This window comes from Mus musculus, chromosome 15 (assembly GCF_000001635.26).
Source record: "Mus musculus strain C57BL/6J chromosome 15, GRCm38.p6 C57BL/6J".
Taxonomy (NCBI): Eukaryota; Metazoa; Chordata; class Mammalia; order Rodentia; family Muridae; genus Mus; species Mus musculus.
In genome coordinates this window covers 97,336,226-97,358,082 of record NC_000081.6, presented here as the reverse complement: position 1 = coordinate 97,358,082, position 21,857 = coordinate 97,336,226, and the positions used below count along the sequence as shown (strand labels likewise).

The 21,857-nt window shown below is 47.4% G+C and overlaps 1 protein-coding gene and 1 long non-coding RNA gene across 12 annotated transcripts in view; one reads left to right on the top strand and one right to left on the bottom strand.

The window, feature by feature from the left end:
• Pced1b (PC-esterase domain containing 1B) overlaps positions 1-21,857 on the bottom strand; it is a 138,721-nt gene that overhangs the window by 27,611 nt on the left and 89,253 nt on the right. The window lies entirely within an intron of this gene.
• Positions 632-19,914, top strand: Gm33325. Of its 2 annotated transcripts, XR_875640.2 has the most exons (5): positions 632-923; positions 9,927-10,037; positions 11,760-11,850; positions 15,106-15,223; positions 19,718-19,914. It is a non-coding gene; the product is annotated as a predicted gene, 33325 (long non-coding RNA). The 2 variants fall into 2 exon arrangements; XR_875641.3 differs by lacking the exons at positions 632-923; positions 9,927-10,037; positions 11,760-11,850 and adding an exon at positions 14,873-14,890.

The following is a 21,857-nucleotide window of genomic DNA, read 5'->3' as shown; positions in this document are numbered from 1 at the left end:
AACAGCAGGGAACGGTCCCTGGCTTTGCCGGTACAATGGCCACGGGGCAGTCTCACAATACAGAACGTGCGCCCTGTAAGGGGCGGCAGCAGCTCTGTTCCGACGGATCATGATGATGACCTCATGACGGATCATGACAGCTTCGGTAGCACCAGGGATTTCAGGGGAAAGGCTGAAGAGAAAGGTTTGATGAGCAATAACCTGATAATAAACACCGGCTTCAAAACAAGCATGCGCAAAACACAAAGCAGCAAGCGAAAAACTAAGGACTTTAAAGCTTTGCTGATGTTGCTTTGTGTGTGTCTGTGTGTATGTATGTATGTGTGTGTATATGTGCATGTCTATGTATGTATGTGTATGTTTCTGTGTGTCTGTGTATATACATGTGTGTGTGTGTCTGTGTATCTGTGTGTATGCATATGTGTGTCTGTGTCTGTATGCCTTGTTCTGTGTGTGTGTATGTGCATGTCTGTGTATGTATGCATGTGTGTATGTGTGTATGTACATATGTATATGTCTTTGTATGTATGTGTGTATGTGTGTATGTGTGTGTATGCATGTGTGTATGTATATACGTATATGTGTGCGTATGTATGTGTATGTGCATGTCTGTGTATGTGTATATGTATATGTGTGTGTGTGTGTGTTTGTATGTGGGTATAAGCATGTGTGTATGTGTGTGTACAAGCAGTGGTCCAGACTGTGCAGACCCAGATCAAACTGGAGCAGTGGATAGAAGAGAAGCAAGCAGGAGGCCTGTGAAGCTACAAAAGCCATTAAGAGAGGATTCTGAGATGGCTCTTCACTTACCATTGCTCTTCTTGCTAAAGCAAAACCCAATAATGGTTTCCTAGGTAACAGACAGAGTGGCCCAGACTGACTGGAATCCCATGTGTGTCTACAGTACAGCATCAATTTGATAGGTGAGTTTGGGCAGGATTTCTCAGGGTCTCACCAGTGCAGGAATGGATGCTGACAAGGGATTGCCTCCTAAATCTTGGCAAAACATATACTTCTATCCACTCCGCAGAGTCCCTCACCAACCCTCATTTGCCTTTGTAACACACTGAAAGCATTTCTCCAAGCCCAGGTATCTCCCACGTACACGTTACCATCTACTTGCTTATCAATTTTATGTGTGGTGACTTTGGTGACTATAAATAATTGAGCACTTGTAACACCAATTAGTGATCTGGTTATTGATCTTGCGGCTTTTAATTTCTGCAGCTGGGCAGAGCTTAGGGATTTAGTTTCACGTTGATACTTGAAACTAAATATGTGGGTTTACACATATTTCTCCCTAAAGATGGACTTAAACACCTTGGCTTCCTGATGCTGGGACAGAGGATCATTGGAATTCAAGAAGTCTTGGCTACTGGGACTAGAAAAAGAGCTCTATGTTTAAAAGCAATTTCTGCTTTCGCAGAGGTCCGGAGTTTAATTCTCAGCACTCAAATGTCAATCCACAACTGGCTATAACTCCAGTTCCAATGGCTCTGACTCCCTTTTCTAGCCTCTGGGGCCACCACACAAACACATGATGTCTAGACAAACATACAGGCAAAACACTCATGCATATAAAATAAATGTAAGTAAAAATTAAACAAGACTTCCTGGCTAGGCTGGGTAATGCATTGTGACCTTGTTTCAAAAACAAAACAAGGTTCATATCCTTTGTCAAGGAATGACGATAAGAGAACTCTGTCAGGACAGCATCAATAACCCGTACTGTCTATAGCTTTAGAGATCCAGGTTGACATGACTATAGTGTTCATCGTAACTGCCATTCTGCCACCAGGGTAACCTCGACCTCCCCAAGCTTGAAGGGGACTGTTAATAACATATTATTAACCAAAGTTCAGAGTTTACATTGGGATTCATGCTTTGAGCTAGCCCTGTGGTTCTCAACCTTCCTGTCGCTGTGACCCTTTAATATAGTTCTTCATGTTGTGGTGACCCCCTCCCCCCAACAGTAAAGTTATTTCCGTTGCTACTTCATAACTGTAATTTTGCTATGGTTATGAGTCATAATGTAAATAGTTTTTTTTTTTTTTTTTTTTGGTTTTGTAGCCCTGGCTGTCCTGGAACTCACTCTGTAGACCAGGCTGGCCTTGCCTCTGTCTCCCAAGTGCTGGGATTAAGGCGTGAGCCACGACTGCTCCACCTTTGGCAATGTGTAACCAGCTTGCATCACAGTACTCCAGAACAGCTTCCTTCCTAGAAAACCCCTTGTGTTCTTCCTACTTCCCTACCTTTCCTCCCTGGGAAATCCTGGCTGCCATTCCTCCTCTTCACCCCAGCCTTGTCGATGGCCATACCTGCTGGGTCACATTGTAAGACGGTGTTTGGCTTGGTGGGGAACGGGCCAGTCTGCCTCCTAATGAGGTCATCATCTTCCTGTCGCTCTGCCTCCTCACCAGCATTTGGTTTGTTAGGGCTTTGGATTTTAACCACTGTAGCAGGCGCGTAGCAGCCTATCAGTGTTCGAGTTTGCAATGTCCTAATGACCTATGGTGCCGGGGCTCTTTGCATGTGCTTGGCTGCTGTCTGTATGTCCTGCTTTCCCCAAATGTCAATTCAGGTCTTTTTCCTTTTTAGAAATCAGAAAGGCATATTGACCAGTCAGAGAGGGCTTGCCTCACATGCACAAAGCTTTGGGATCGATGCCTAGCCCTGTATAAACTGGGGACGGGTCTCATGCAGCCCAGGCTGGCCTTGAACTTACGGCACAGCTGAGAATGATCTTGGTTTTCCTGTCCCCACTGTCCGTCTGTCCGTCCGTCCGTTCTCTCTCTCTTTTTCGAGACAGAATTTCTCTGTGTAGCCCTGGCTGTCCTGGAACTCACTTTGTAGACCAGGCTGGCCTTGAACTCAGAAATCTGCCTGCCTCTGCCTCCCGAGTGCTGGGATTAAAGGCGTGCGCCACCATGCCCGGCGTGTGCCACTACGTCCGGCGTCTGCCCCCATCTTTCTTTCTTTTTTTTTTTTAATATAATTTTTTAAGATTTATTTATTTATTATATGTAAGTACACTGTAGCTGTCTTCAAACGCATCAGAAGAGGGCATCAGATCTCATTACGGATGGTTGTGAGCCACCATGTGGTTGCTGGGATTTGAACCCAGGACCTTCGGAAGAGCAGTCAGTGCTCTTACCCGCTGAGCTATCTCGCCAGCCCTGCCCCCATCTTTCAAGAGCAGGGATCACACGCGTGTACTATAATTATAATAACATAGTTGATGCTTGGCTCATTACTTGACTTTTGAGCCAACTGAACCTGCTTCATGTGGCTGGAATGAAACCTGTTTGACCATGGCATATAATTATTTTATACATTTGGAATCAACTTAAGTAGTATTTTGCTGAAGACTCTGGCCTCTGAGTTCATAAGAGACACTAGTGTTGGGGTCTTTTTCTCTCACTGTCCTGTTTCTGATAACAGGGTAACAATGCTGGTCTCAGTGTAAGCTGGGACATGGCCCTTTGGCTTCTGTTTTCCAGATAAAGCTGAGAAAAGTGGTATGCAGCAGATTTGACCCAAGAGCATAACCGGGCCTGGTCCTTTCTTCTCTGAAAGGTTGTCAGTGATTAATTCAATTTACTTCATTGATGACGGCTGACTCCGTTTACTCTTTTTAACCCCGCCCCGCCAATCCCATTTACTCTCGATACTGCTACAGTAGGGCTATCTTCCAATATGAGCAAACTTGTTTGTGCACAGAGATCTTCGGCTTCATTATTCTTTTAATGTGCATCAAATAGGCTGTAATGCCCCTCTGTCTGAAATTAGCAATTTACAACTTCTCTCTTTCTGATATACCACTATGTCTTTATCACATTTTTATGATGTATGAGGGCAAATATGTGCTCCTGTGGCCTATCTGATTTCTTTTGTAAACTGTCAGCTTGTGTGCTTTGTTCTTTTTCTATTTCACCTAAGGATTAATAACTATTAGACAGATTAACCAGCTGGCCTGTTGTAAATACTGAGAGTGATTTTTTTCCCCCAGCTTTTTTTTCTTTCTAATCTCATGCTTGAGATTAGAAATCTCCAATCATTTGTATTCATGGGTAAGTTGTACAGAATTCAATTGTTTTCTTTTCTTTTCTTTTTCTTTTTCTTTTTTTGTTTTTGTTTTTGTTTTTGTTTTTTTTTCGAGACAGGGTTTCTCTGTATAGCCTTGGCTGTCCTGGAACTCACTTTGTAGACCAGGCTGGCCTTGAACTCAGAAATCTGCCTGCCTCTGCCTCCCAAGTGCTGGGATCAAAGGCATGCGCCGCCACCATGCCCAGCTTTATTTTCTTCTTTTGCTATTTTATTAAATAATACTTGGTATTTATTGAGCTCCAACTGTGTATCAGGTAATATCTGTAGAGATTTTCTTGTATCATCTAGAGTACATCTCAAGGCCTTTGTTATCTGTTTTATGGATCAGAAAAATGAGGCACAGGTAAGTTGAGGACTGGGCTGGAGTGATGGCTCAGAGGTTAAGAGCATTGTCTGTTCTTCCAGAAGTCCTGAGTTCAAGTCCCAGCAACCACATGGTGGCTCACAACCATCTGTAATGGGATCTAGTGCCCTCTTTTGGCACGTAGCCATACATGCAGGCAGAATGCTGTATGCATAAAATAAATAGATAAATATTAAATAAATAAATAAAAAAAAGTAAGTCGAGGATCTTGTTTCAGACACATGTGGGGAGGGGCCAGGATCGGAAACGATTCATTCTGGGGCTGGGGACCCAACCCATGAATGCCACTGCTTCCTGGCCAAGTGTCAGTCCCTTCCTGACACTTGCACCTGTCGTAAATATGCTCACAACCACTCTTTCCTTCAGAATGTCAACATTTTCTCATCTGATATCATAATGCTATATAAAAACCCCATTTATCCAGGAACTGGACTTGGTATGTTATCTTGTTAAACTGATCTTACAGAATACTGGACAGACAGAATATTAGAAGATATGGAAGAATTATAAAAGGATTTAAAAAAAACCTATGCAGATTTGAAAAAAAATAAATTAGATATATTCCTTTTATTTTACACGTGTTTTGCCTTGCACGTATGTCTGTGCACCAGAAGTGCGCCTGGGCCCTGAGGAGCTGAGAAAAGGCAGCAAATGCTGTAGAACTGGAGCACACCACGTGGGTGCTGGAATTGAACCCTGGTCCTCTGCAAGAGCAGCCATTGTCCTTAACCACCGAGCCATGTCTCCAGTCTCCGAGCAGACATGTGAAGGGCAATTCCTGATTGAGTATTCCTTGAGACTAGAGTGTTTTGAACTGGGGTTTTCAAGGTTTGGAGAACTTACATGCCCAGAATGAGATGTGTTAGAAGATAGTACTTGAGAATAAGTATGAAATTCATATGTGTATTATCACTGTAGCCTAAAGGTAATTTTATACAATATTTTTGATGATTTTGTGCAAGGGGCCAATTCTGCAGTATCTGGCTTGTCTACTGTGGCATTATCTTAGTATTCAAAAGAGTCCTGGAGTTTTGAGTTAGTGATGCCTAATCTATACCATCTACTTGGGGTGGGGAGGTGCGGGGATAAATCATTTAAAAAAAAAAACCATAGCCGGGTGTGGTGGCCTTTAATCCCAGCACTCTGGAGGCAGAGGCAGGCAGATTTCTGAGTTTAAGGCCAGCCTGGTCTACAAAGTGAGTTCCAGGACAGCCAGGGCTATACAGAGAAACCCTGTCTCGAAAAACAAAAAAACAAAACAAAAAAACAAAACGTGAAACCATAAGGCAACTTTAGTGTTTAGCAGCTGTTACTATACACATAGGCATGGTAAAGCGAACAGTGACTAATTAAACACACACACACTCGCGCGCGCGCACACACACACACACACACCCCCCTTTCATCTTTCATCCCAGCACTTGGGAGATAGAGACAGGAGGACCTGAAATACAATATCATTTTCAGTGACATAGCAGGTTTGAGCTAGCCTGGGCTACTTGAGTCCCTATCTCCAAATAAATAAAACATTCGGGTTGACTATAGTAGACCAAGATCCATTTTCTGAGCCTTCTCTGCCTTGCCTCAGTATCTGATCCTAGACTACAGTCGCATGACTCTCACGGTAGCCTCTCATTCATGGTAACTATACTTCCAATATGCCCAGCCTCTACCATACGAGCAGGCTCAGAGGGAGTCACTACCTCTGTGTGAATTCGAAAGATACCAGAAGAGGAAACTGACACACAGCCAGCATTACACCCAATGACTGTGATGATAATCTGAGCAGGAAACTAACTAACTAACTTTCTTTTTCTTTCTTTCTTTCTTTCTTTCTTTCTTTCTTTCTTTCTTTCTTTCTTTCTTTCTTTCTATTTTCTTCCTCTCCTCTCCTTCCTTCCTTCCTTCCTTCCTTTCTTTCATTTTCTTCCTCTCCTCTCCTCCCTCCCTCCCTCCCTTCCTTCCTTTCTTCTTTCTTTTCTCCCTCTCCCCTCCCCTCCTCTCCCCTCACCTCTCTCTCCCCTCCCCTCCCCTCCCCTCCCCTCCCCTCCCCTCCCCTCCCCCCTCTCTCTCTTTCTTTCATGATCCTCAGGCTTCCTTGGGACCAAGCTCTAACTTCTAGAAACCTTTCTCAAGACTATCTGCAGTAGACTGAAACAGGCTTTCCTTTACAGGAACACGCTCTTCATTTAACAAGTTAAATATAGAACATGAATAAATAATTCACAGCACTCGAGATGAATTCAATAACTTTAAACAGAATTTCCAAACAGGGCAAGTGGCCAGCGTTGTTTCTGAACACAGCTCCATTTCCTGTCTCATTTCTACCACGTGGCCACCTTCCTCGTCCTCAATGAACACCCTGGCCATCCAGTGCTATTGCTCTTGTGTAAGGTTCATTCTTTAAATAGGACACACAGCTCCCCTGCCAGGGAGACCGTCGTCTTCTTGGCAGCTCATCTGAGAGTCTTCAGCAGAAAACTTTGTCCCAGGGTTCCCAGAAGAGCAAGAAATCTTAATATTCTGAGAAGCCTCGCTGCTGAGTCCAAGCAGTCGGCCAAAAATAATTGGCTTTATTTGCTGTATAAGTAGGCATCCAAGGGCCATGTGTGGTTCTATACTAGTTCTAGAACTTGTGAAGAGACCCAGGCTCACCCAAAAGGCCCTGGGGAGACACAGCTAGTTGGCAATAAAGGATGGGGACTATAGGAAGGATGGTTGCAGCCTACTGCAAGCAGCCTGGTCTTCAGGGGCCAGTCCTTGACTTGGGACTGAACCCAAAGTCTCACACCTGCCAGGCAAGTCCTCTATGGCTGAGCTACATCCTCTGCCCCTCCTCCTTCTATATCTGGTCTCCCTGTGCAGCTAGAGCTGACCTTGAATTTGGTATCCTCCTGCCTTGTTTATCTTACAGGCCTGCACCACTAGGTCTGGCTCGCGGGGAAGTTGTAACACAACATGGCCACGTGTCCCTACAAGAGACAGGGCAGATCCCCGTGCACCAAGAGCACAAGATACTTATTCAAAGTCAAAAGAGGAGAGCAGGGCAGGGTCCCAGCACAGGAATGACAGCAATGAGCAGAATCAAGACAGAAGCAACAAGAGGGAGAGAGTGTAGTTGTCAGAACTGGGGCCAGCCTGGTCTATTCTGAAATAAGCAGGTAAAATGAAATGGAAACAACCAACCAATCAACAACAACAAAACGAAGACCCTGGGAGACCCTCTGGCTGCCTAATGTGGTTGGTGGGGCTATAGCAGTGTGTGCTCCTTAATCTGCCATTTATGTTAAAGAACAGAAATCCAAGTTCCTAATGAACAATGCATGAAGCTACTGTGAGCCAGGGGTGTGAGGTCTGCCTGTACCTTTAAGAAAGGTCAGAAATCAGCCCCAAAGGAGGAACAACAATATAAACTAACCAGTACCCCCCAGAGCTCCCAGGGACTAAACCACCAACCAAAGAGCACACATGGTGGGACTCATGGCTCCAGCTGCATATGCAGCAGAGGATGGCCTAGTCAATCAATGGGAGAAGAGGCCCTTTGTCTTACAAAGGCTCTATGCCCCAGTGTTGGGGAATGCCAGGGCCTCAAAGAGGGAGTGGGTGGGTTGATGAGCAGGGGGAGGGGGAAGGAGATGGGGGGGTTTCAGAGGGGAAACTGGGAAAGGGGATAACATTTGAAATGTAAATAAAGAAAATATCCAATTTAGAAAAAGGGGGGGTGCTGGTGAGATGGCTCAGCTAGTAAGAGCACTGACTGCTCTTCCAGAGGTCCTGAGTTCAAATCCCAGCAACCACATGGTGGCTCACAACCATCTGTAATGAGATCTGATGCCCCTCTTCTGGTGCGTCTGAAGTCAGTTACAGTGTACCTATGTATAATAATAAATAAATCTTTAAAAAAAAGAAAAAAGAAAGGTCAGAAATGCTTATAACTTATAATTGTTGGTTTAGTGGGTCTGTCAATAATGAAGATTTTCTAGCTATTGTAATGGTGACAGTGGGGATGGAATGATGACAGAAGAGACCCCCCCACCCCGCTTCCACCCCTCACCCCGTCAAGAACTGCAAACAGGGAATTACAAGAGCTCCCTGGTGTCCCGTCTGCGTGTGCTGCAGCCGGGATGGCCACAGGTAGTTGCCTGGATGTAAAATATGGCTCCCTTTTTACTTTCTCTGGGAATGGAGCCAATTGCTTAACCTTTCTGAGCTTTTATCTATAAAGCTGAGAAGAGGGCTACTTTACAAAGCTGTCGTGAAGACTGAGTGAGGACACGTGTAGAGGGTCACACCTTGACACAGACGTATTAGCTTCTGACCGCCGACCCCCAGAGTAAGTGTTAAAGTAAGGCGATAAGTCAAAGGGCTCTGGACAGTCCCGTGCGGCAGGAGAGACTGCAAACCCAGGGGACAAGGGGAGGGGAGAGCAAGCCCCAAACTGTCGGGATGTCTCGATGTCTCCTATGTCAGAGCTGCCCCAAAGCACCAGAGCTACTTGCAAATGTGGAGCCAAGGAGAGGTGTAAAGTAGAGTAGAGGAATGCATATCAGAGCTAGCTAAATCAGACCGCATCTCACATTACCCTTGAACACCCCTCTCTCTGAGCTGGGGATGACGGCAGCCATCCTTAAGGAATGGCTCTGAAGATTAAATGGAACCCTATATGAAAAGTGTTCATACATTTTTGTGCCCACAGCTCTGGGCACACGTTGTCCCTGTGGAGACCCCTGGGCTCAGGGACCGCGCTGCAGGACGCAGTGACGTTAGCGGTTAGTCAGCAGCAGAATCTAGACTAGGGTCAAGGATGGCCGGTCCTGTGCTGCGAAATCAAAATCACACTTTGTATTCATCCAACCTCACTTCACGCTGGAGCCTACGCTGCGTGCCTTCTGGGTGAGAGAGACTCTAGTGCACTCTCCTGAAGGACATTCCGAGTGAAACCATGTTCTTCCCCCACAGACCCAGTTCCACAGAGCTCAGCAGTCTGCACATTCAAGTAACGTCACTGTTGCTCACTGCACAGTTCTGGTTCCTCTCGCCAGCTAAGCTAAATATTTTTCTCACTTCACCCCTGAATGTACTCTGTTTTTTAACAGCGTATTAAGTTTTTTTACCAAAGGAAAATGAAAGCGGAAAAAAAATTAAAAATTTAAGTTCTGGGCTGGAAGAGATGGCCCAGCACTTAAAATCACTATGCTGCTCTTGCAGAGAACCCAAGTTCAATTTGGGGTACCCATACCTTGCAGCTCACAGTTGCCTGTAACTCTAGCTCCAGGGGATCCAACTCCTCTGGTCTCCTTGGGCACTTTGTATCTCTCTCTCTCTCTCTCTCTCTCACACACACACACACACACACACACACACACACACACACACACGGCTACTTGAAAACATCTTTAAAAAACAAAGCAAAGTCCTAAGTTCTATTTGTAATCAACAAACCTGTCTACTGCAGGCTACAGATCAAGTGAACTGGATCTATGTGCAATGCAATGGCATCTATTCTCTGTGAGCTGGAGTGAGGGGCCCTTTCTCACGATGGTTAAATTGTGTTCGCCGGGGTGAGGTAAGGAGGACAAGGAGGGAGACAGGTGCGATTGTTAAGCTTTGTGCTGGGTGTGTGGGGTGCGGTCTCTTGAGAGTCAGCTCCAAGAATCAGCAGGGGTATGAACTGGCAAAGAGAAAAGCGGGGTGATGGTTCTCACAGTATCCCCAGCACCTCAAACCAAAAAGCGAACACCCTAAAATTAAAATACCTATGCTCAGACCCAGGGATTGTGCTACAGTCCAGATCCTGGCTTTTGGGGGGGGGGGTCAAGGGATGTCACTTGATGAAGTTCCAAACTCAGTCTAAGGTTCTAAGAGAACCTCTGCTTTGGGGTGAAGATCAGATGGTGAGTCTTAGCTAGTCCTGTAAGCTCAGAAAGTCAGGCCTGGGGGAAATCCTACCTTCCTGATTGTGAAGAAATCGTGGCTTTCTCTAGCTTGCCTACAGTGGGAGCAGAAGCACTGAGCTGTGGGTATGTAACATGCCTGGGGAAGATTAAGGTAAGGCTCGGGAGAGAAAGTCCTCCAAGGACCCAGAGCAGAGTTGCTGAATGCTAACACTGGAATTCAGAGCTAAGAAGCAATGAGAGATGTTGGATTATGGCACCGAGGAGCCGCAGAAGATAAAGAAAGTAGAATGAGTCTGAAAGCGGACAGCTCTGCGCTCTGGGGTTAGCGTGCTGCCCCTGGTGAGGTTCGCCTTTGGTTGGACCTGTGAGGGGCACATTTCCCATGCTACCTCTGTGCCACAGGGACACCTGCCCTGCCACAGGCAGAGTAGCATGCGACTTTACTGGGCACCACTAGAGTATAGGCATTTCAGACTCAGAGTTTGGGTGTTTGCCTATGATGGGGGATTCTTCCAGAAACCAATGTAGGCATTTCTAGTATACAGAGAGAGTTTGGAACATTCCTTTCATTATAGTCTGTAGGGAGTGGAGAGGAGGAGACGTCTCAAAGGGGACCAGAGTTAAGGTGTGGAAGCCGGTGGCTAGAGACCAGACCAGGAAGGAAAGAGTCAGAATGGACCGGATTGGGGTGGGTCTGTCCATACTCTGAGACTAGGGCCCAGGGATGGATAACCTTTCACTTGTTCCCTTCTGACCCTTGGAGATTGAGTTGAAAGCCCCTTAGCCCCTGCCTCACAGGAACAATAATTACTCAGGTAAAGAACATAGTAGGATTGATGGCATCCAGGATAACTGAGTTTTTGTTTTTTGTTTTGTTTTGCTTTAATGACAGGGTTTCTCTGTGTAGCCTTGGCTGTCCTGGAACTCACTCTGTAGACCAAGCTGGCCTCGAACTGTTTTTGTTTTTTTAAGATTTATTTTATGTATATGAATATACTGTTGCTCTCTTCAAAGAGAGCATCGGATCCTATTACAGATGGTTGTGAGCCACCATGTGGTTGCTGAGAATTGAACTCTGGACCTCTGGAAGAACAGCCAGTGCTCTCAGCTGCTGAGTCATCTCTCCAGCCCTGACAATTGAATTTTACTAGTTTAAATTCCCTTTTGTAATTTATTCATTTTTTATTCTTTGCTACCACTGGAGATTGAACTCAAAGCCGTATATGTATGTTAGTCAAGGGCTCTATCACTGAGTCACACCCCCTAACGATCATTTTTACTTTTTAGATGGAAATCCCGACTCAGAGCTACATGAACTAAGACATCCAAAAACCATTTTCTAAACAGTAAGAGTATGCATGAACAAAATACTATTCTTTTTTTCTCTGTAGAGTTTAAGAAATAGAAATGTGAGAAAACGGCACTGGGCTCATTTCCCTGCTGAAGAAAGTTCTTGAGCACAATGAGTTGACGTCAGACTTGGTAAGGAGGAGGGTGATGTTGGTCTAGGGATGTGCTGGGTGGGCTATTGGAACTGACCTGAACCGTAGCTCAGCCTACTGCAGTAGGAAGCTAGGTATAGAGGGTGGTCCTGATGCTGTTCTCCAATTGGTTCTTGACCTATCAATAAAGATGCAAGGGGCCAATTGCTGGGCGGAAGGAAAGAGGCGGGACTTCTGGTCCCTGGAAGCAGGCAAAGGGACACAGGAGAGGAAGAGGATTTTCATATTGCTTAGGAGTGAAGAATAAAAATAAATAAATAAATAAATAATGACTGCCCTGAGAACATGGGCCCCGGCCCCCGGCCAGATGGCCTAATTCCCCGGAACTTTTGGGAAAAACAACCATAGAATGTTTCAATGTCCCAGGTGCCTTGAAGTAAATATCCGCCCCTAGACTTCCCCTATTTCCTCTCCGATCCTCCCCCTAGGTTGTGTTTTTTTGCCATTTTAAGCCTGCTGGAAAATAGGGTCGTGGTCGGACTCCTCTACCCCTCCGTGGTGTATGGGTCTCGACCTCAGCATGCTGGTTTGTGTGCCATTAAAACCTCGTGTGTTTGAAGCAAGCTTGACTGTTGTGGCTTTCTGGGCTCGCGATTCCTGAGACTGGAGTGAGGGTCTCCCTTCGGGGGTTCCTTCATGAGGAGGAAAAGCCAATCGGCCTTGTAAACCCTTTTTGTTTGTTTGTTTGTTTGTTTGTTTTTCGCGACAGGGTTTCTCTGTATAGCCCTGGCTGTCCTGAAACTCACTCTGTAGACCAGGCTGGTCCCGACTCAGAAATCTGCCTGCCTCTGCCTCCCAAGTGCTGGGATTAAAGGCATGCGCCACCATTGCCTGGCAGCCTTGTGAAATCTTGGGCGGAGTGACCACAGGCTGTTTCCTCAGGCTGGAGATTAGAAACGCTAGTGATGGGAGATTAGAAGCGCCCAGCTATTGAGCCAAGAAGGCAGGCTGAAATTGAGCACTGTGTGTGTGTGTGTGTGTGTGTATGTGTGTGTGTGTGTGTGTGTGTGTGTGTCATCCGCAGATCCGAGGGAACCTGGGTGGAGGCTGGTAGCACAGCCTGTTTCTGGAGTTTAAGGCAAGATAACAAAAGCTACACGAAACGCCCAGGAGCTGGCTGGATATCCCTGGAACATTTTGCTTTTTACATCAAGGATGCACTGAAGGGCTAGATGCAGCGGAAGGGCCCAGCTGGAGGGGAACAAAGCATCAAGGGTTTGTTCTCCTAATCCACGGTCAGGAATTGTTTGCCAAAATATGAAAGTGAGACGATGACCGAGCGTCACAAAGGAATGGCTCCAAAGATAAACCCATGGTGTGCTGGCGATGATGCTCTCTGCAGCGCAGAACCACTGTGTAGCATTGGTTTAGTGGTCTTTATGGGCCACTAAACCATTGAAAACTGAGTAAACAGAAGCGTGGTTCAAGATCGCTAAGTTAGACTTTTCTTTTTAACTTGGGAGAACACTGCGGTAATGATTTGTTTAAGCAAGGCCACAGGCTCTTCTATAAACAGGGCACCTTCAGGCCAGGCGGGTTATTCATGGTAGTACAAAAGAGAGACCCTGCTGTCTGACGTCCCTGTTTCCCCAGCCTGGCTGGTGTGGAGCTGTACTTGGCCAGGTAAAGGGATGTGTTGCATGCGACTCACACAAACCAGGCATTGCAGTTTCAGACCATCTACCAACACGATCCTGCTCATTTGCTTAGATTACTTTGTAGGGAGATTTCCAGACCCTGGGGTAGAAAACCAATCAGTGGGGTAGGGTGTGTGTGTGTGGGGGGGGGGGGAAACAACACACAGAGACACTGGAGGGGCTGTAAAGGAACAGGCAAGTGATGAGGAGAAGTGGATGATGCCTCTCTGAGGCTGAAGAGACCTCGAAAAGGGTGGCTGCTGTTGGGAACCCAGGGTTGGTTCCTGGCACCCAACGTGGTGCCTCTCAAGCACCTGCAACTCCAGCTAAGGGGAATCTAATGCTCTGTTCAGGCCTAAGTCGGCAGTGGCCTAATCTACGGCAGAAATGAAATCGGAGTCTAGAAAGGTATTTTGCAATCAAGGCCTGAGGAGCCTGGCCCTTATGTAAAACACTCACACGTACATGTCCAGGGCTGAGGAAGGCACTGTATCACCAGCAACATGGCTGTTCTGGGGCAGAACAAGTAACAGCGAAGGGTGGAGCTCTCAATTTCTTTTCCTGACCACTTTAACCCCCTTTGCCCTCTGCCTGTTCCAGCGTCTTCATGGAACAGAGGAGTACAGCAGAGCTTTATACCTGCCGGGATGGCGAGAGCATCCCCCGTTTGTCCCCCTCTGCCAGGCTCCTTCTCTACTCTTGTTTGCATCTTTCCCTTTCAGAAGCCCGCCCTCAACTCCAACAAGCATCTCAGTCCTAAAACAACCTAGGGAACGGCTCCTACTCAGCTATTCAGGAGGCTGAGGCAGGAGGACTGCTGTCTTGAGTTTAAAGCCAGCCTAGACTATGGAGTAAGGTCTTGAGAATCCTGAATGTTTTCTCCACTGTCTGGGGCCCTCCATGCTGGATTATCAAGTTGTGTCTCACCTTAGCTATGGTAAAAAAAACACACACACATTTAAATACATTAATGTAAAGGGGTGTGGCGGGAGGTTGATACAGAAATCTGTGAGTTCAAAGCCAGCCAGTCTGAGCTACAGTATGTCTCTCTCTCTCTCTCTCTCTCTCTCTCTCTCTCTCTCTCTCTCTCTCTCACACACACACACACACACTCACACACTCACAGAGGTAGGGCTGGAGAGAGTGCTCAGAGCACCCCCTGTTCTTTCAGCAGGCAAAACCTCAGTGCACACAGAGCGGGGGGGGGGGGGGGGGGGACCAATAAAATTTAGAAAAAATGCATTTTACAAAATTGTTTTGAATTCACAGACTAAAGGTTATGAACACGTCGGCAAAGTCTCCACCTCAGATTACGCAATCGCCATCGGTCTCTGAATATATCTCTATCTCTATCTCTAGTGCAGAGTCAGGAAGTCTGTCCTGGTGAGGATAGTGCCTGAACCTCACTCACTGGGTGGCTCACTCAACTTGCCTTCTTACACAACCCAGGGAAGGGACCATCTGTCCGGGCGTGGTAACACCCAAGGGTGTGGGGCCTCCCACAGCAAGCAATCGCCTGTCAAGAAAATGCTCCCACAGACTTGCCTCTGGGCCAGTCTGCAGGAGGCATGTTTTCAACTGAGCTTCCCTCTTCTCAGGTGACTCTAGCCACTGTCATGGTGAAGAAAAGCAAACAACACAGTCTTGCTGGGTAGCACGGGTTGGCCACCAACCCCAAGTCCTGCAGCCTCAGCCTCTGGATTGTTAGGATGACAGGTATGCCGCCATGTCAGCTAAAACACCGTTTCTCTTATAAAATGATGGTGCCCGAAGATTGTAATTTGTTTTATAGAGGAAGTGGGGCAGGGTGGGGTGGGTAGTGGAAGAAAATCCTAGAAATTAGTTTTTTTCCCAGTTTTTAAATGTACTTTTTCTTAGCTCTTGACATTCAAAATTCCGTGTAATGGACATCTGCGGGACTCACCTTGAGGGGCTAGTACAATGGATTGCTTGGGCTGCTGGCAGCCGCTTGCAAGAGCAGATGGTTCAATATCCAGGAAGTGACTGTGGTGGCTGGAAGGCTGATGTGGTGGGGGAGGTGAGGTATTTGCATCATGAAATCCACAAATGTTAAAAATATCCCCTCCTCCCTCCGGCTGGCTGCGAACCTGCATCCCCTCTGTCAGCCCTGGGGAGGCACTCGGGCGGCTCCCGCCACTCAGAGCCCACAGGAGGCTAACGTGGACTTTGGGCACTGACTTATGAATGTATTCTGAAAATATCTTCCCACTGCTGTTTAAGCACAGGGTGGTCCATTTCCCTCAGGAAAATGTCTGCTCTGCCTGTCAGACAGACAAACGTCTGTTAGGTACTTGCATGTGGAGGTCAGTGGACAATATGCAGGATTCAAAGATTCGGTTTTCTTTTTTCTACCTTGTGGGTCTGTGATGGTTTGTATATGTTTGGGCCAGGGAGTGTGCCACTATTAGAAGGGGTGGCCCTGTTGGAGTAGGTGTGTCACTGTGGGTGTGGCCTTAAGACCCTCACTCTAGCTACTTGGAAGTCAGTGTTCTGCTAGCAGCCTTCAGATGAAGATGTAGAACTCTCAGCTCTGCCTGGATGCTGCCATGCTCCCACCTTGATGATAACGGATTGAACCTCTGAACCTGTAAGCCAGCCCTAATGAAAAATGTCCTTTATAAGACTTGTCTTGGTCATGGTGTCTGTTCACAGCAGTAAAACCCTAACTAAGACAGGGTTCCAGGGGCTAAAATCAGGTTACCAAATTCAGTGATCACGTTTACATGCTAAGCATCTTGCTGGGTCCAGGACATGGATCGATGGACCAATAAATTGACTATTAGGGAGAGAAACAAATGTTCTGTTGCTCACACCTGTAAATCAACACGGGACACCACCCTCCCTTCATCCCTCAGCTAGCAATCTCCTCCTGCTCTGGAACCTCAGAAGGGAAACCTCAACCCAGACAGTAATGGCGCCCTGCCCTGGAGCGCTCTCTTACTCAGCTGGTCTTCTGTTTCTCTGGGCAGTACACCCAAAAATTGTACTTCCTCTTCACTTTTAATAAAGCTGCCATTCTCTGGTGCGTACACCTTTTCTTTTCTTTTTTCTTTTTTTTTTTTTTTTTTTTTTTTTTTTTTTTTTTGGTTTTTCGAGACAGGGTTTCTCTGTGTAGTCTTGGCTGTCCTGGAACTCACTTTGTAGACCAGGCTGGCCTTGAACTCAGAAATCCGCCTGTCTCTGCCTCCCAAGTGCTGGGATTAAAGGCGTGCGCCACCACCACCCGGCTGCGTACACCTTTTCAAACTCTTCAAAAAAGATGCATCTGGTCCAGGCACCGACCACCAGTGACCCCTCTGGAGGGTCGTCTTGTCCCTGGCTCCTTCCCCATCTCTGCCTCCAGCTGCACCTCTTGAGGTAAGATGCTGTGGTCCAACATCTCTCCACCACCACATTCTGCATCACCTCAGGCTACTGAACTGCACATTCTAATTTGCCTGCCTTTGCTACGATAAGCACCGTGACTTACAGCATCTCTAGGGAAGAGATGGTTTCGTTGGCTCACACAGACTTATTTTTGTTCATTATTGAGTCAGGTCAGGAGGAACCCAAGCACAGCAAAGACAGGGACCATGGAGGAGAGCTCTTTATTGGCTTGCCCGGCTGCTCATGTTCAAGTACCTTTCTCCTGCAGCCCAGGCCCGCCCGTGAGGGAGGGCCTGGGCCCACAGCAGGCTGGACTCTTCACCCACAATGGGCTGGGCCCTCCTACATTAACTGGCAATAAAATTAAAAATAAAAAACCACCCCACAGAAACACCTACAGGCCAATCAGATGGAGACAAGTCCTCCATGAAGGTTCCCTCTGCCCAGGTAACCAGGACCAGCCCTCAGGCCAGCCAACCATGGACCAAAATGTCTAACCCCATGAGGTCAAACAGATCTTTCTCTTTCCCCTCCGTTGTCTCCCTCAAGTACTCGTCACCACGACTGAAAAGTACATTTGACTTAGGTTTTGGGAAAATTTGAACTGTAGTTACATCATGTGTCCCTAATTGGCACAAGTTCGTATCCTAACGGCGCTGGTACCTTCCGGTTGTCTAATGTCATTTACTTGTGTGACCAGTCTCCTTTGTGTCACCTGTTTTCCAAATGGCCCAAGTGTAAAACTCACCCCTTTCAGTCATGGCCCTAAAGAAAGAGACCCCCTAAGCTGGTCTAAATTAGCTTCTGACGTCCTCGATACTTGTTTGAATTTTCCGTCTTGGGGTTGGTGGGTATCAAAATCTTGTTTATTCGTGTCTAGGTTTCATAGAAGTGTCTGTAGCAGCTGGTATTTTACTCACAAGATAGTGTGTGTGGTGATGAGGTGAGGGGCTCTCCAGCCAGCTGGGGCTCAAAGTCCAGCTCTGTTATTACTAGCCAACCCTGGGCAAGGTGTCATGAAATGGGAATAACATGCTACTATCTTCTACTTGGGTATAAAGAAAGCAAAGCCCAGCATGGTCGAGCATGCCTTTAATCCTAGTTCTTGAAAGGCAGAGGGGCAGAGGGGCAGAGGGGCAGAGGGACAGAGAGGCAGAGAGGCAGTGAGGCAGAGGGGCAGAGGGACAGAGAGGCAGAGGGGTAGAGGCAGATAGATTTCTATGAGACCCAGTCAACTTGGCTTACATACTAAGTTCCAGGTTAGTCAGGGCTACATAGTGAAACCCTGCTAAAAACATAAAAGCAAAAGCAAACAATCAAAAATTGTACAGACACATGGAATACCCCCAGATGAGCTAACAAACAAACAAAAAACTATTGAAAAAGGTGCAGAGCTAGACTCGGCCTTCAGCATGGGGAGGACACAGGCACGAGGGCACACACACACACACACACACACACACACAAACACACCCCTCCCCTAGCCTGTAAGTAGCACTATCACAGCCTCAGTGCTGGGGGCCCTGTGGCTGGGGAGCCACCCTGCCTCGCTCACTTAGATTTGGCTAAGACCTCTCCATCGAATTCAAGCAAACACATGACATCCCTTCAGCATCTCCTTGCCAGGAGGGTACGATGGGTAACGTAACGCTGATTTCTCAGCTTGGCCGGATTGCAAGTGCTTAAGGGATTAAATCAAGCACACTTCTGGGACTCTGTGTGGTGGCGCTTTCCAGAGCGGACCCGACTAAGGCTGAGAGCAGGCGGCCCCATCCCATGGCTGTGGCACCTGGAGGGAATAACAGTACAAAAGGAGGCCAGAGCTAGCTCCCACACACAGCCCTGTCTGAAGGGCTCTGGCAGGCCGGGGCATGGCAAACATGGCTTCGGCAGGCTTTGCTAAAAAAAACATTCGATTATGTATCTAATGCTAGCCACCAAGGTCCAGCTGTCAAAGTATAGAAGTCCAGCAACCAAAAGGCGGCTCTGGCTACCTAATTCACCTGCCCAATCAAAATGTAACAACTCAGCCTAACATGGGGTTTCCTCCTTTGCCTTTATAAACTACCATTTTCCCATGGGCCATGTCGGTCTCCTCTCTATCCAAAGGCCGTCCTTTGTCTTCCTCTGGGACAAATATCCCTGCCCCCTCTCCCTTGTTCCCTTCTCCTTCTCGCTCATCCTCTATCTCCTGGCTTTGCTTCTTAGCCCTGCTCTTTGTCTCTCTGGGGCAAAGAAATCTTTGTGCTGAGAACTTGATCCTGTGTTTTTTTTTAACTCTTTCTCTTCCTTTGGTTTCCTATCCTCCCCCACCCCTCTCCTTTGCCCCTCCCTGCCCTTCCGAACTCCCTTCTTAACTCCCACAAGTGAATTGCCCCTCCCCACTCTGACAGGCTGTAGGTCTGCAACTGTGAACCCCATAAATCCTTCCTCCTCGGTCTCCCCACAACAACAGACAAACTGACGGACTGACGGACACAAAGGGCTCCCTAAGTTACTCTGGTCACTTCAACTGGTCTTTCCCTAGCTGCCTTCATTTACAGAGTTTTAACACGGCTCAATCCCCCCCCCCCCCCCAAATCCTATCTGGAGGAATGGAACTATTTGTGACTTCACAAAGCGTATCAGCGCGTCCCCGGTGGGAGTGGGCTATTCTTAGCGTCTGGTTCTGTGCCCGCCCCCCCCCCTCCCGCTGCGTTCAGTTCTGATTCCGACGGAGAAGTTACAGGATGTCTCCTGGGACAGAAGGGACTCAGTGTTTGGTTATGATATGCTGTCCTTGATTAGAACGGACAGAATTGAGGGATTTTTTTTTCCCTTCAGGAGAAGAAGCAAATTAGATCGAGGAGAAGTCAGTCCGACCAAGGAGAACAGAAGCATGCGACGACCCAGCATTCTGTCCAATGCATGTGGTATCCAGTCAAGAAAACACAGCCGAACTCGAGACCCATCCCATGGACAAGCACCAGTCCCTGACACTGTTAATGATCCTCTTAATGCTTGCAGATAGGAGCCTAGCCTAACTGTTACCCTTCTGTCTAAGCTCCGCCCCACAGTTGCCTGGCAACAGGCAGGTAGGCCTGACCCACTATGAAAGGGACTGCTTGCTCCCTCCTTCCTCTTCTCTTACTCTTGCTTCACTCTTGCCCCCTTGGGCTCTTCCCTTCCCCCCTCCCTTCCCCCTTCCCTTCCCCAATCTCTCCACGTGGTCATGGTCGGCCTCTACTTCTCTACTCTCTCCCCCTCTCTGCCTTTCTCTGCCTCTGCTACCCTCTTAATTCCCCTCCCCATGCCCTGAATAAACGCTATTCTATACTAGAGAGTCCCTTAGGTGGAAGGAATGCCTCAGCATGAGCCCGCTGAGACATCCCCTTCCTCCATACCTCACCACACCCCCATAGAACATAACCTCCATCTCTTTATCATTTTATAAACGCATCAGTAACTGTCCTCTGAGAGGCTCCACCCCGCAGCTGACTCAGACAGATACAGACACCCACAGCCAAACAGTGGATGGAGCTTGGATACGCTTATGGAAGAACAGGTGGAAAGACTGAGGCCCCAAAGGGGATAGGAACTCTACAGGAAGACCAACAGAGTCAACTAACCTGGGCTCTTGGGGCTCTCAGAGTCTGAACCACTAGCCAAAGAACACACGTGGGCTGGACCTAGGATTCCCTACACATAGGTAGCAGATGTGCAGCTTGGTCTTCCCAAACAACTGGAGTTGGGGCTGTCCTAACAGCTGTTGCCTGTATGTGGGATATGTTCTAGCTGGGCTGTCTTGTGTGGGGTGTCTGGGTAGGGGGATACCCAGGGGGGGGCACCCAGTTAGAGGAGAAGGGAAAGAGGGGAAGAATTGTGGGAGAGGGTGACTGGGAGGGAGGCAGGATGTAAATTGAATAAGTAAAACATAAAATTAAATTTAAAAAAAAGAAAGAAAACATAGTTCAAAGTGTTAATCAGGACCTAACTCCTCGGAAATACGGCTGAGTCTACAAAGACTTGTTTCTATATACTCTGTGTGTGTGTGTGTGTGTGTGTGTGCCTGTGTGTGTGTGCCTGTGTGTGTGTGTGCCTGTGTGTGTGTGTCCACCTGTGTGTGTGCCTGTGTGTGTGTGTGTGCCTGTGTGTGCGTGTGCCTGTGTGTGTGTGCCTGTGTGTGTGTGTGCCTGTGTGTGTGTGTGTGCCTGTGTGTGTGTGTGCCTGTGTGCGTGGTGTGTCTACTTCATGAGGCAATCACAGCGACACTTTCGTTTCTGTCGTATCGTCTAAGTACAAAATTGTAAACGACTCTAGCTTTTCAAAATTAACGTCATGGTTGCTTCTGGGTTCTTTACGTCCAGCGGATAGATATACTCTTCTGTCACCAGCGTTTAGAGAGCTGGCGCTCAGACATGATGCTGTTCCGTCTCTTGGGGCTTGGGGGTGCTTTTGCCATTTTATGGTCCTTGTTCCTTTAGCTTCCTAAACCCTCTAACTGTGGCCGTTCTAGTTTGACAATGTAAGCCTGCTGCTGTCAGCTTGCATCTCCACTGACAGTACCCCATTGTCTTAAGTAGGGACTTAGGGGCTCCCTGACCACTAAGCATTTATGTGGAGGCCAGTGCAGGTACCACTGATTCTGGGCAGAACAAGGCCCTTTCCCGGTTCCCCGGTCATGTGGGCCATTGAGAAACTGGGATCTTTTCTAGAGACTTTTCTATTCCAGCTGGCTTCACTCCATCCTAAGATACTGAGGTCATGAGAGTAACCCTGTCACAAGTCAGGTCATGAAAGTAACCTGTCTTAGTCAGGGTTTCTATTCCTGCACAAACATCATGACTAAGAAGCAAGCTGGGGAGGAAAGGGTTTATTCAGCTTACACTTCCACATTGCTGTTCATCACCAAAGGAAGTCAGGACTGAAACTCAAGCAGGTCAGAGAACAGGAGCTGATGCAGAGGCCATGGAGGGATGTTACT